We start from the raw sequence: 9,040 nt of genomic DNA, 5'->3' as shown, positions 1-9,040 counted from the left end.
CACATTTGTTTGCCAGTGAGTCGAGGGCCAGTGCATAGACAGCATCACTTTCCCCAGGGTTCTGGCGTCTCGTCAGCAACTGGTATCAAGCAAGCACCACATTCCGTGGTGCCGCATAGTAAGCAGTCAGACATTCCCGGGCTATAGCCAGAGTGGTAGCTCCTTGCATAATGGCAAAAGGGACCTCACCCAGCAGGGAATGCAGGTGGCCCCACTGTATCGCCTCATCAACCACGTTGTTTCGAGCCATATAGTAATTGAAACAAGCAATCCAGTGGTTGAAAATTTCTCTGGCCCTCGAGGCAGACTGGTCGATTATCAGCTGCTCTGGCTTGAGTGCTGCATCCATTTCTGCTAATTGAAGTGCCAGTTGATTAAGTAGACAAAGACGATGCAGTCAAACAATATTCATGGCTTTTATTAGCAGAAACTTATGGAACAATAATGAAAGACAACGGGTGCGTACACAGTTATACCTGAGGGGAGTGTCTTTAAGGGGAGAGATAATGCACAGCGAATGTTAGTACAGCAAGGCTAACTGAAGGGAAGACAGACAGTTAAGCAGAGATTCACCACAGCGTGTCACTGTGGACTGTGGGCGTGTTAATGCCGTGTATCTGCGTGGATTGTTGAAATGTCAACGTGGGAGTGTTAGCGCCATACATCTGCATGGGTTGGTGGGAGTGTCTGTTTGGGCTGTGTGAATGTTAATGACATGTATCTGCATGGGTTGGTGGGATTATCACTGTGGGCTCTGGGTGTATTAACACTGTGTATCTGTGTGGGTGGGTGGGAGTATCACCGTGGGCTGTGGGTGTATTAACACCATGTATCTGCATGGGTTGGTGGGAATGTCATCATGGGGAGTGGGCAATCTCATGGATTGGAGGGAGTGTCATTGTGAGCTGTGGACGTTTTAATGCTGTGTATCTGTATGGATTGTTGGGAGTGTCACCGTGGGCTGTGGGCATGTTAACACTATTTTTCTCTGTGGGTTGGTGTGAGTGTCTGTGTGGGTTGTGGGCATGCTAACACCATGTATCTTCATGGATTGGTGGGAGTATCTGTGTGGGCTGTGGGTGTGTTAACGATTGTATCTGTGTGGATTGGTAGGAGTGTCACCATGGGGAAATGTCCGCAGATAGTAGACAAGGAGAAGTTAGGAAAACACATACCACTATTTTGTTCAAAAAGCAGAAGAATAAAATATTTGAGCGGGGTCAACCGGAACCCATGTGCCCAAGCAAACTAGCCTTTCCAGATGGATTGTCGGTGAGGTGAGCAATTAAAGAGAAAGCCTCTTTCCGCCATGTGGCCCAACTGGCATTAATGTTCTGGCCGATGCCCTGACAAGCATCAACAAGGTAGAGCAACGCGGCCAGCACCAGGTTCTCACCCGGCCATGCTCCAAAGTGATGGTGGGGTTCCTGGCTGTAATGAGCAAGCCTGGCTACATTGGAGAGTTGGAGATAGTTGGTGATCTCAGGGGTGGGAAAAATGTTGTTCATCTCACAGGGAGATTGCATAAATGTGGCGAAATGAGCCGCAGATTCAAGTTAAAAAGCTGGGAAAGTGGCCAAATGGTCTTCTACCTTCCCACCAATTTGGGGATCTCCTTCTCACAACCTAGCTGGCATCATAGACTATGAAGAGGCCAAACGAAAACACACAGGAGGAAACATCTTGGGATTGGAAGAGGCGAAACCTATCCGCAATTTAAAAAAATCTCAACAGAGAAAAAGGCGTAAGATCATGTTGGATGCCGATTTTTGAGCAAAGCGGCATTTTTTTAAACCCTTACCTAAGATCCTGTTAGTAAATAACATTCAAGACCCTTGTGCTAGTGGTTCTATTGGAGACAGACCCATCAGTTCATTCCTGGACTTGTCAAGAGAGGCGAGAGAGTTTGTGTCTGGATTTTTTGCCATTTGGAAGAATAAGGGGCAATTTTATTCAAGCAAATAGTGGACTAAATGATGAAATGTGTTGTAAATACACCTTTTATTGCACAATCATTCAGCATCACGGAGAGACACGGAAGCCGACCTTAACCGAGCTTTTTTTAACAACAATCATTGGGCATTTCAGTCAAAACCTCCCCCTTCTCGCACTATTGGCCTCATATTTAGCCCTGACAAACCTTATGCTAACCACTGCCCTTCACCTCGACAACATCCTATCCGACAGCCCTCCTCTAGTCCCCACCTCCGCCAATCAGAGATATTCTTATTCAGAATTCAGAACTCCTGCATCTATCAGAGTGTGCCCACATTCTGCGACCTGTCTGTTGCACGACCCATACCATGCCCGGTCTCTGCCCATTCACGATTCCAGTCACGGTCCGTTTAATGCAAAACCAACACCATCCACCCCATGACTATTCCCCTCTCCTCCGAGAATCACACCTCCTCTCTCCTGCACATTGCGCACTGGGACCCGTGGGCTCATTGCCCTCCACTGGGACCTGCTGGAGGGAAGGCAACACTTTTGTTTCGAAAGCCAGCTTTCCAAAGGCACTGCTGAACGTCTTATTCTTTGCCTCTCCGCTGACTTCTTTTTGGTTATTAAGAGTTGCAGCTGTTATGGGTTTAGAGGACCCCAAAACCCAGCAGCAACAGATATGCCTCACGACAAAGGATTACTTAAACAAAAGTTGCTTTTAATTATCTTGGAACATGAAAGTAGAATCAAACTTTAATTTATCTCTATTGTCTCATTTAGCCTACTTAACCCCCTTCTAATTCCAAGCGCACATGTGTGTAATGTGTGTGTAAGTTCTGCAAAGTTCTTTGGGTCACAGTCCAATCTCACTGGTTGCAGACAATGCTAATCTGTGCACAGAAGTTAACATTAATAAAGTTCACCTGGCTTTGGTGCTTAACAGGTAAATGGTTACCATGCAGAAAGGTAACCATTCAGGCAAAGCCTGATTTTTTTCTGCTCTCTGCCTGCAAAGATCACATGACCTTCCAGACAGGAAATGCTCTTTTCCAGACAAAGCTGCTACTGCCTGTTGTTACATTTGTTGCCTTTTGCAAACAACGGTCCATCCTGAGTCTGAGCTCTCGTGCAAAAGCTCCTGTAAAAACTCTGTGTTTTAAAGTGTTTGTGTGTGACCTGCTCCAACAAACCTTTCCCAATTTATCTCCCAAAACATATCCAGATAGTTTGTCACACCTTCCCCTTTTAAAGGAATTTTTACTTTTGAGTTAAAATTCAGTTATTATTAAACTGTATTTAAAATCACTAAGAGATAACAATACACAATAATATAACATGTTATGATACAGTAACCCAATTTTGAGAGTATTTTATATGATTATTGACAAACAATCTATCACATTATTTGTACCTTTGATATGATTAATTTGCAGATTAAATCCTTGTAATATTAAACTCCAGTTTAACAATCTTCTGTTTCCATTCTTCATTTTATTTAAAAACATCAGATGATTCTGCTCAGTGAATATCACAATTGGTTCATGAGAGATGCCAAGATATACGTCAAAATTCTGCAGAGCAAATATGATAGACAACAGTTCTTTTTCAATAGTGGAATAGTTCCTTTGATGAACATTAATTTTTTTTGAAAAGTAGGCAACTGGATGGTGAATTTCATTATGTTTTTGCTATAAAACTGCACCTGCTGCTCCCTCACTGGCATCCACTGCTAAAGAAGGTGGTTTATCAAAATCAAGAGATTTTAGCACAGAGCAATGGCATAGCAACTCCTTTAAATTTTTGAAAGCTGTCTGACAAACTTTAGTCCACACAAATTTCTCCCCTTTCTTCAAAAGGTTGGTTAAAGAAACAGCAACCTCAGCAAAATTTCATGCCATTCCTAAAATCCCATACCATTGGGTTACCTTGCCATTGTGAATAGGAAACTCAGAAATTGCATTCACCTTAGCTTGAATAGGTACAACTTTGCCATGGCCAACTATGTTAGTGGGGCATTTGCAAATGGACTCTTTGCTAAGTTAACAGTTAAGTTTGCTCTGGAGAAATTTGCAAACAATTTGTCCAATTCCTTCAAATGTTGTTCCCATGTGTCACTTTTTTTGATCGAGTCATCAATATAAGCATCTGTGTGTGTTAACCCATGGATTAAAGAATTAATCTTCCTTTGGAATGTTGCAGGGGCATTTTACATGCCAAAAAGTAACATATTATACTCATAAAAACTGGATGGAATTACAAAAGCCAAAATATTCTTTCCTCTCTCAGTTAAAGGTACACACCAATAATTCTTCAACAAATCCAACTTAATAAGAAATTTAGCTTTGCCAATTTTATCAATACAGTCATTTATTCTCGGAATAGGATAAGCATCTGTTTTAGTTACTGAATTCTTTCTTCTTTGGCTTGGCTTCGCGGACGAAGATTTATGGAGGGGTATGTCCACGTCTGCTGCAGGCTCGTTGGTGACTGACAAGTCCGATGTGGGACAGGCAGGCACAATTGCAGCGGTTGCAAGGGAAAATTGGTTGGTTGGGGTTGGGTTTTGGGTTTTTCCTCCTTTGTCTTTTGTCAGTGAGGTGGGCTCTGCGGTCTTCTTCAAAGGAGGTTTCTGCCCGCCGAACTGTGAGGCGCCAAGATGCACGGTTGGAGGCAATATCAGCCCACTGGCGGTGGTCAATGTGGCAGGCACCAAGAGATTTCTTTAAGCAGTCCTTGTACCTCTTCTTTGGTGCACCTCTGTCTCGGTGGCCAGTGGAGAGCTCACCATAGAACACAATCTTGGGAAGGCGATGGTCCTCCATTCTGGAGACGTGACCCACCCAGCGCAGTTGGGTCTTCAGCAGCATGGATTCAATGCTTGCAGACTCTGCCAGCTCGAGTACTTCGATGTTGGTGATGAAGTCATTCCAATGAATGTTGAGGATGGAGCGGAGACAGCGCTGATGGAAGCGTTTTAGGATCCGTAGGTGATGCCGGTAGAGGACCCATGATTCGGAGCCAAACAGGAGCGTGGGTATGACAATGGCTCTGTACACGCTGATCTTTGTGTGTTTCTTAAGCTGGTTGTTTTTCCAGACTCTTTTGTGTAGTCTTCCAAAGGCGCTATTTGCCTTGGCGAGTCTGTTGTCTATCTTTGTCAATCCTTGCATCAGATGAAATGGTGCAGCTGAGGTAGGTAAACTGGTTGATCGTTTTGAGTTCTGTGTGCCCGATGGAGATGTGGGGGGCTGGTGGTCATGGTGGGGAGCTGGCTGGTGGAGGACCTCTGTTTTCTTCAGGCTGACTTACAGGCCAAACATTTTGGCAGTTTCCGCAAAACAGGACGTCATGGACTGGAGAGCTGGCTCTGAATGGGCAACTAAAGCAGCATCGTCTGCAAAGAGTAGTGGACAAGTTGCTCTTGTGTCTTGGTGTGAGCTTGCAGGTACCTCAGATTGAATTACTGAATTAACCTTCCTGTATCTGTACAGAACCTAACAGTTCCATTGGTTTCAGTAATGGAATACAAGGAGAACTCCAATCTGAGTTTGAAGGTCTAATAGTATCATTTTTTAAGATATATTCCACCTCCTAATCAATTATTTTACTCTTCTGTATGCTTATTCTATATGAGTGCTGTTTCATTGGACTTGCCTCTCCTACATCTACATCATGATAAATCACTGATGTCCTTTTTGGAACCCAAAAGTGTACTGTGTGCCACTTTTAATATTTCCTTCCGATAATATTTATGAACAACCACCTGATGAATCAAACCTACTCTTCATTAGCAGGTGTTATATAGAGAATTTAGGTTAAAATGACTTAAGTTAAAATGTGATGATTAATCATAAACAGGGAAGCCAGAACGGACAGGGAGTTTACTAGCAGCCAAGGACAAAAGGTTCTGCTGAATATGTTTTTTTAAACCTATCTTTTCATGGTCATAGTGAGAGACATGCAGGAGACAGTATTAATAAGAAGGGGAAGGGCAAACAATAAGGGTATAAAAATCAATGCACTGTATGTATCGGGGCTTAACTGGTGAGAAACCAGTTGAGTCCAACTCTGCAGACTTGTAAATAAAGCTTGTCGTGTCATCAGTTTTAAAGAGACTCATGTGTGAGAAGTTTTATTTCTGACATCTGTTAGATGCATTACCTTCACCTTCTCCATTTTCTTGTTAGTTTTTTTTAAACAAAATAGAGTATTACTTAGAATTCCAAAAATCTGGCTAATTCTTGTTTCTGTTATTTTTTGAGACATTGAAGTCAGTTCCTGAATTGAATTGAGGTAACAAAAGAAATTGACCAAGGTAGAGCAGTAGATGTGGTCAATATACATTTTAGTGGAGCATTTGACAAGGTCTCCCATGAGAGACTCATTAAAAAAGTCATGAGGCATGGAATCCATGGAATCTTGGCCCTGTGGATTAAAAATTGGCTTGCATGTTGAAAACAAAGTAGTAGTGGAAGGTAAGTATACTACCTGGAGAACAGTGACTAGTGGAGTTCAGGGACCACCGCTCTTTGAGATTTTTAATAGATTACCTAGATCAGGGGTCTCCAAACTTTTCGGACCATGGAATTTATGATACCTCGCCGGCCCCCAGCATGGGGTTTTGGCGATGGAACCGGCTGAGGGGACAGGCGGCACTGGACAGGGCAGGGGAGGTGGGGGTAATGGCACTGGACTGGGGATGGGGTACGGCGGCATCGGATGCATACCTCCTTATTCTCCACTGACAGTCCTTCAATTTCTTCTTATTAAGAGGCCGAAGCCAAATATAACATGTTGGCCACCAAGGCCATCTCTTGTGTGGGAGGTTGGCCACCCCTGCCATACGCTCTATTTTCAAAAGTTAAATTGACCCTCCCCTCCCTCGCACACCACCGTTTATCGACCCTGTGGAATTTATTGACCCCCCTGGATTGTCCCATCAACCCCAGGGGTCAATATCGACCACTTTGGAGACCCCTAACCTAGATGAAGAAATGAAAAGATGGGCAGTAAGTTTACGGATGAAGGTGGGAGTAGTTCTGATTGATGCTGAAAGTTGTCGTAGGTTACAAAAGATATACAGGATGCAGAGTTAATTGGATAAGTGGCAGATGGAGTTCAATCCATTTAAGTGTGAGGTTATACATTTTGGAAGGACAAACCAGAAGGCTGAGTACAGAGTTAATGGTTGGTTACATAGGTGTGTGGATACCTTGGGCTCCAAATCCATGCAACTCTCAAAGTTGCTGTGCAGGTTGATAGGATAGATAGAATATCTATGGGATGTTGGGCTTCATTAATAGGGGGATTGAGTTCAAGAGTCAAGAGGTCATGTGGTAACTGTAGAAATCTCTGAAAAGACCATACAGAACATTATGTTCAATTCAGATCACTTCATTATAGGAAGGAGATGGAAGCTACGGAGAGGGTGCTGGGGAGATTTACCAGGATGTTGCCTGGATTGGAGGATGTATCTTATGAGGCAAGGTGAGCAGAGCTGAGACTTTTCTCTTTGGAGCAAAGAATTATGAAAGGAGACTTGATAGATGACTACAAGATTAGGAGAGGCATAGATAGGGTGGACAGCCAACACCTGTTTCCCAGGGCTGGAATAACAAACACCAGGAGACATCTGTATAAAGTGAAGGGAGGGAAGTTTAGGAGATACATCAGGTTAAGTATTTTTACCCTGCAATGTGGGTGCCAGGAATGCCTTGTTTGTGGTGGAGGCTGAAACATTAGGGTCATTTAAGACATTCCTAAACAGGTACACCAGTGAAAGAAAGGGTTATGAAGTAGGAAAGGTTCAGTACTTTTGGTGGGTGTAGCCGACTGCTACAAAAGCTGCTTTCAGGTGAAATCGGCAGGAGAATGCGGCTCTGGAGCCGGCTGCGGGTATCTGCAAAGGGACGTTCGGGTGGCAGTGCTTAGATGGTGTTCTGCCACCTGTAAAGTCCGCAGCAGGGAGAGGTGCCGTGGAGCAAACACTGGCTCCAGAGTTGGAGCAGGGGCAGCCTTCTGACAACCCCTCTCCCCACTGCTGACATCCTCCTCCTTACTGCCTGATAGCCCCTGGCACGGGACTACGGGGCTGGAGCTGCTGGCGCGGGACTATAGGGCTGGGGTGCCGCCACTCCAGCCCTGTAGTCCCGCGCTGGCCACCCCAGCCCTGTAGTCCCGCGCTGGCCACCCCAGCCCTGTAGTCCCGCGCTGGCCACCCCAGCCCTGTAGTCCCGCGCTGGCCACCCCAGCCCTGTAGTCCCGCGCCAGCCGCCCCAGCACCGTAGTCCCGCACTGGGGGACTGTCAGGCAGCGGGGAGTTGGGTCGTCAGCTGATTGTCATCAGCCAGGCATCTGAAAGCTGCTCGCATGCCTTGCTGCTTTCAGGTGCAACGGGAGATTCTCCGAGCCAGAGCATATACCAACGGGAGGAGGGTTAGATAAATACTCCTCCTGGCCTTGTTCTCCACTTTCAGGTGGCCACCCAACAGCCACATTGAGGTAGAATAGGCGGCTTTACGGTTGGGAATTCTGGCCACCTGAAAGCGGCTAAAGAAACACACACACCCAGTGTGGGAGGTTAAGCTATGAGATTTATTAAGACTGGAAAGGTTCCTTTTTGACAGCTAGAGTTCCCGTTTGTTTGATTGGCTGGTCTCTCCACAGGTTGTGATGGATCCTTGTGTGGCACCTTGAGCCTGTCTGATGTGGAAACCTTTGGTTTGCCACTGATATCCAGTTTTAAGCTGGCCCTTTTGTTCCAGATGACTCAGAAGAGACCTTCATAGTGCTTCAGTAGCGGTGGACAGTGTGGCCCTCTGCGCACAAACGCATACACACAGTCTTGGAGTTCTTTAGGGATGTTGAATTTGGGTTGCCCATGTCTGGAGAGTGGGATCAAAGCCAGGTTACCGACCTTTCCCCGCAGCCTGTCAAGGAAGGTGGTTGTATCCTCCTGTTGACCTCTGGCCGGTGGGATGAAATCCCCAAGGATCATGAGTGGAGTTCCATAGATGAGCTTGGCCGAGGTCTTCTTTCAGGGCTGTACAAATCCCCAGCAGTGCCCATGGCAGTTTGTCCACCCAGTTGCGGCCCTTGA

General features: G+C 45.4%; 1 pseudogene; it reads left to right on the top strand.

Moving 5' to 3' along the window:
• The first annotated feature begins 444 nt into the window (after positions 1–444).
• LOC138755076 (small ribosomal subunit protein uS8-like) lies at positions 445–5,501 on the top strand (annotated as a pseudogene).
• Positions 5,502–9,040: the final 3,539 nt, after the last annotated feature.

This window comes from Narcine bancroftii, chromosome 1 (assembly GCF_036971445.1).
Source record: "Narcine bancroftii isolate sNarBan1 chromosome 1, sNarBan1.hap1, whole genome shotgun sequence".
NCBI classification, from domain to species: Eukaryota; Metazoa; Chordata; class Chondrichthyes; order Torpediniformes; family Narcinidae; genus Narcine; species Narcine bancroftii.
The sequence above is the reverse complement of the archived record's forward strand: the minus strand, read 5'-3'. Positions and strand labels throughout refer to the sequence as shown.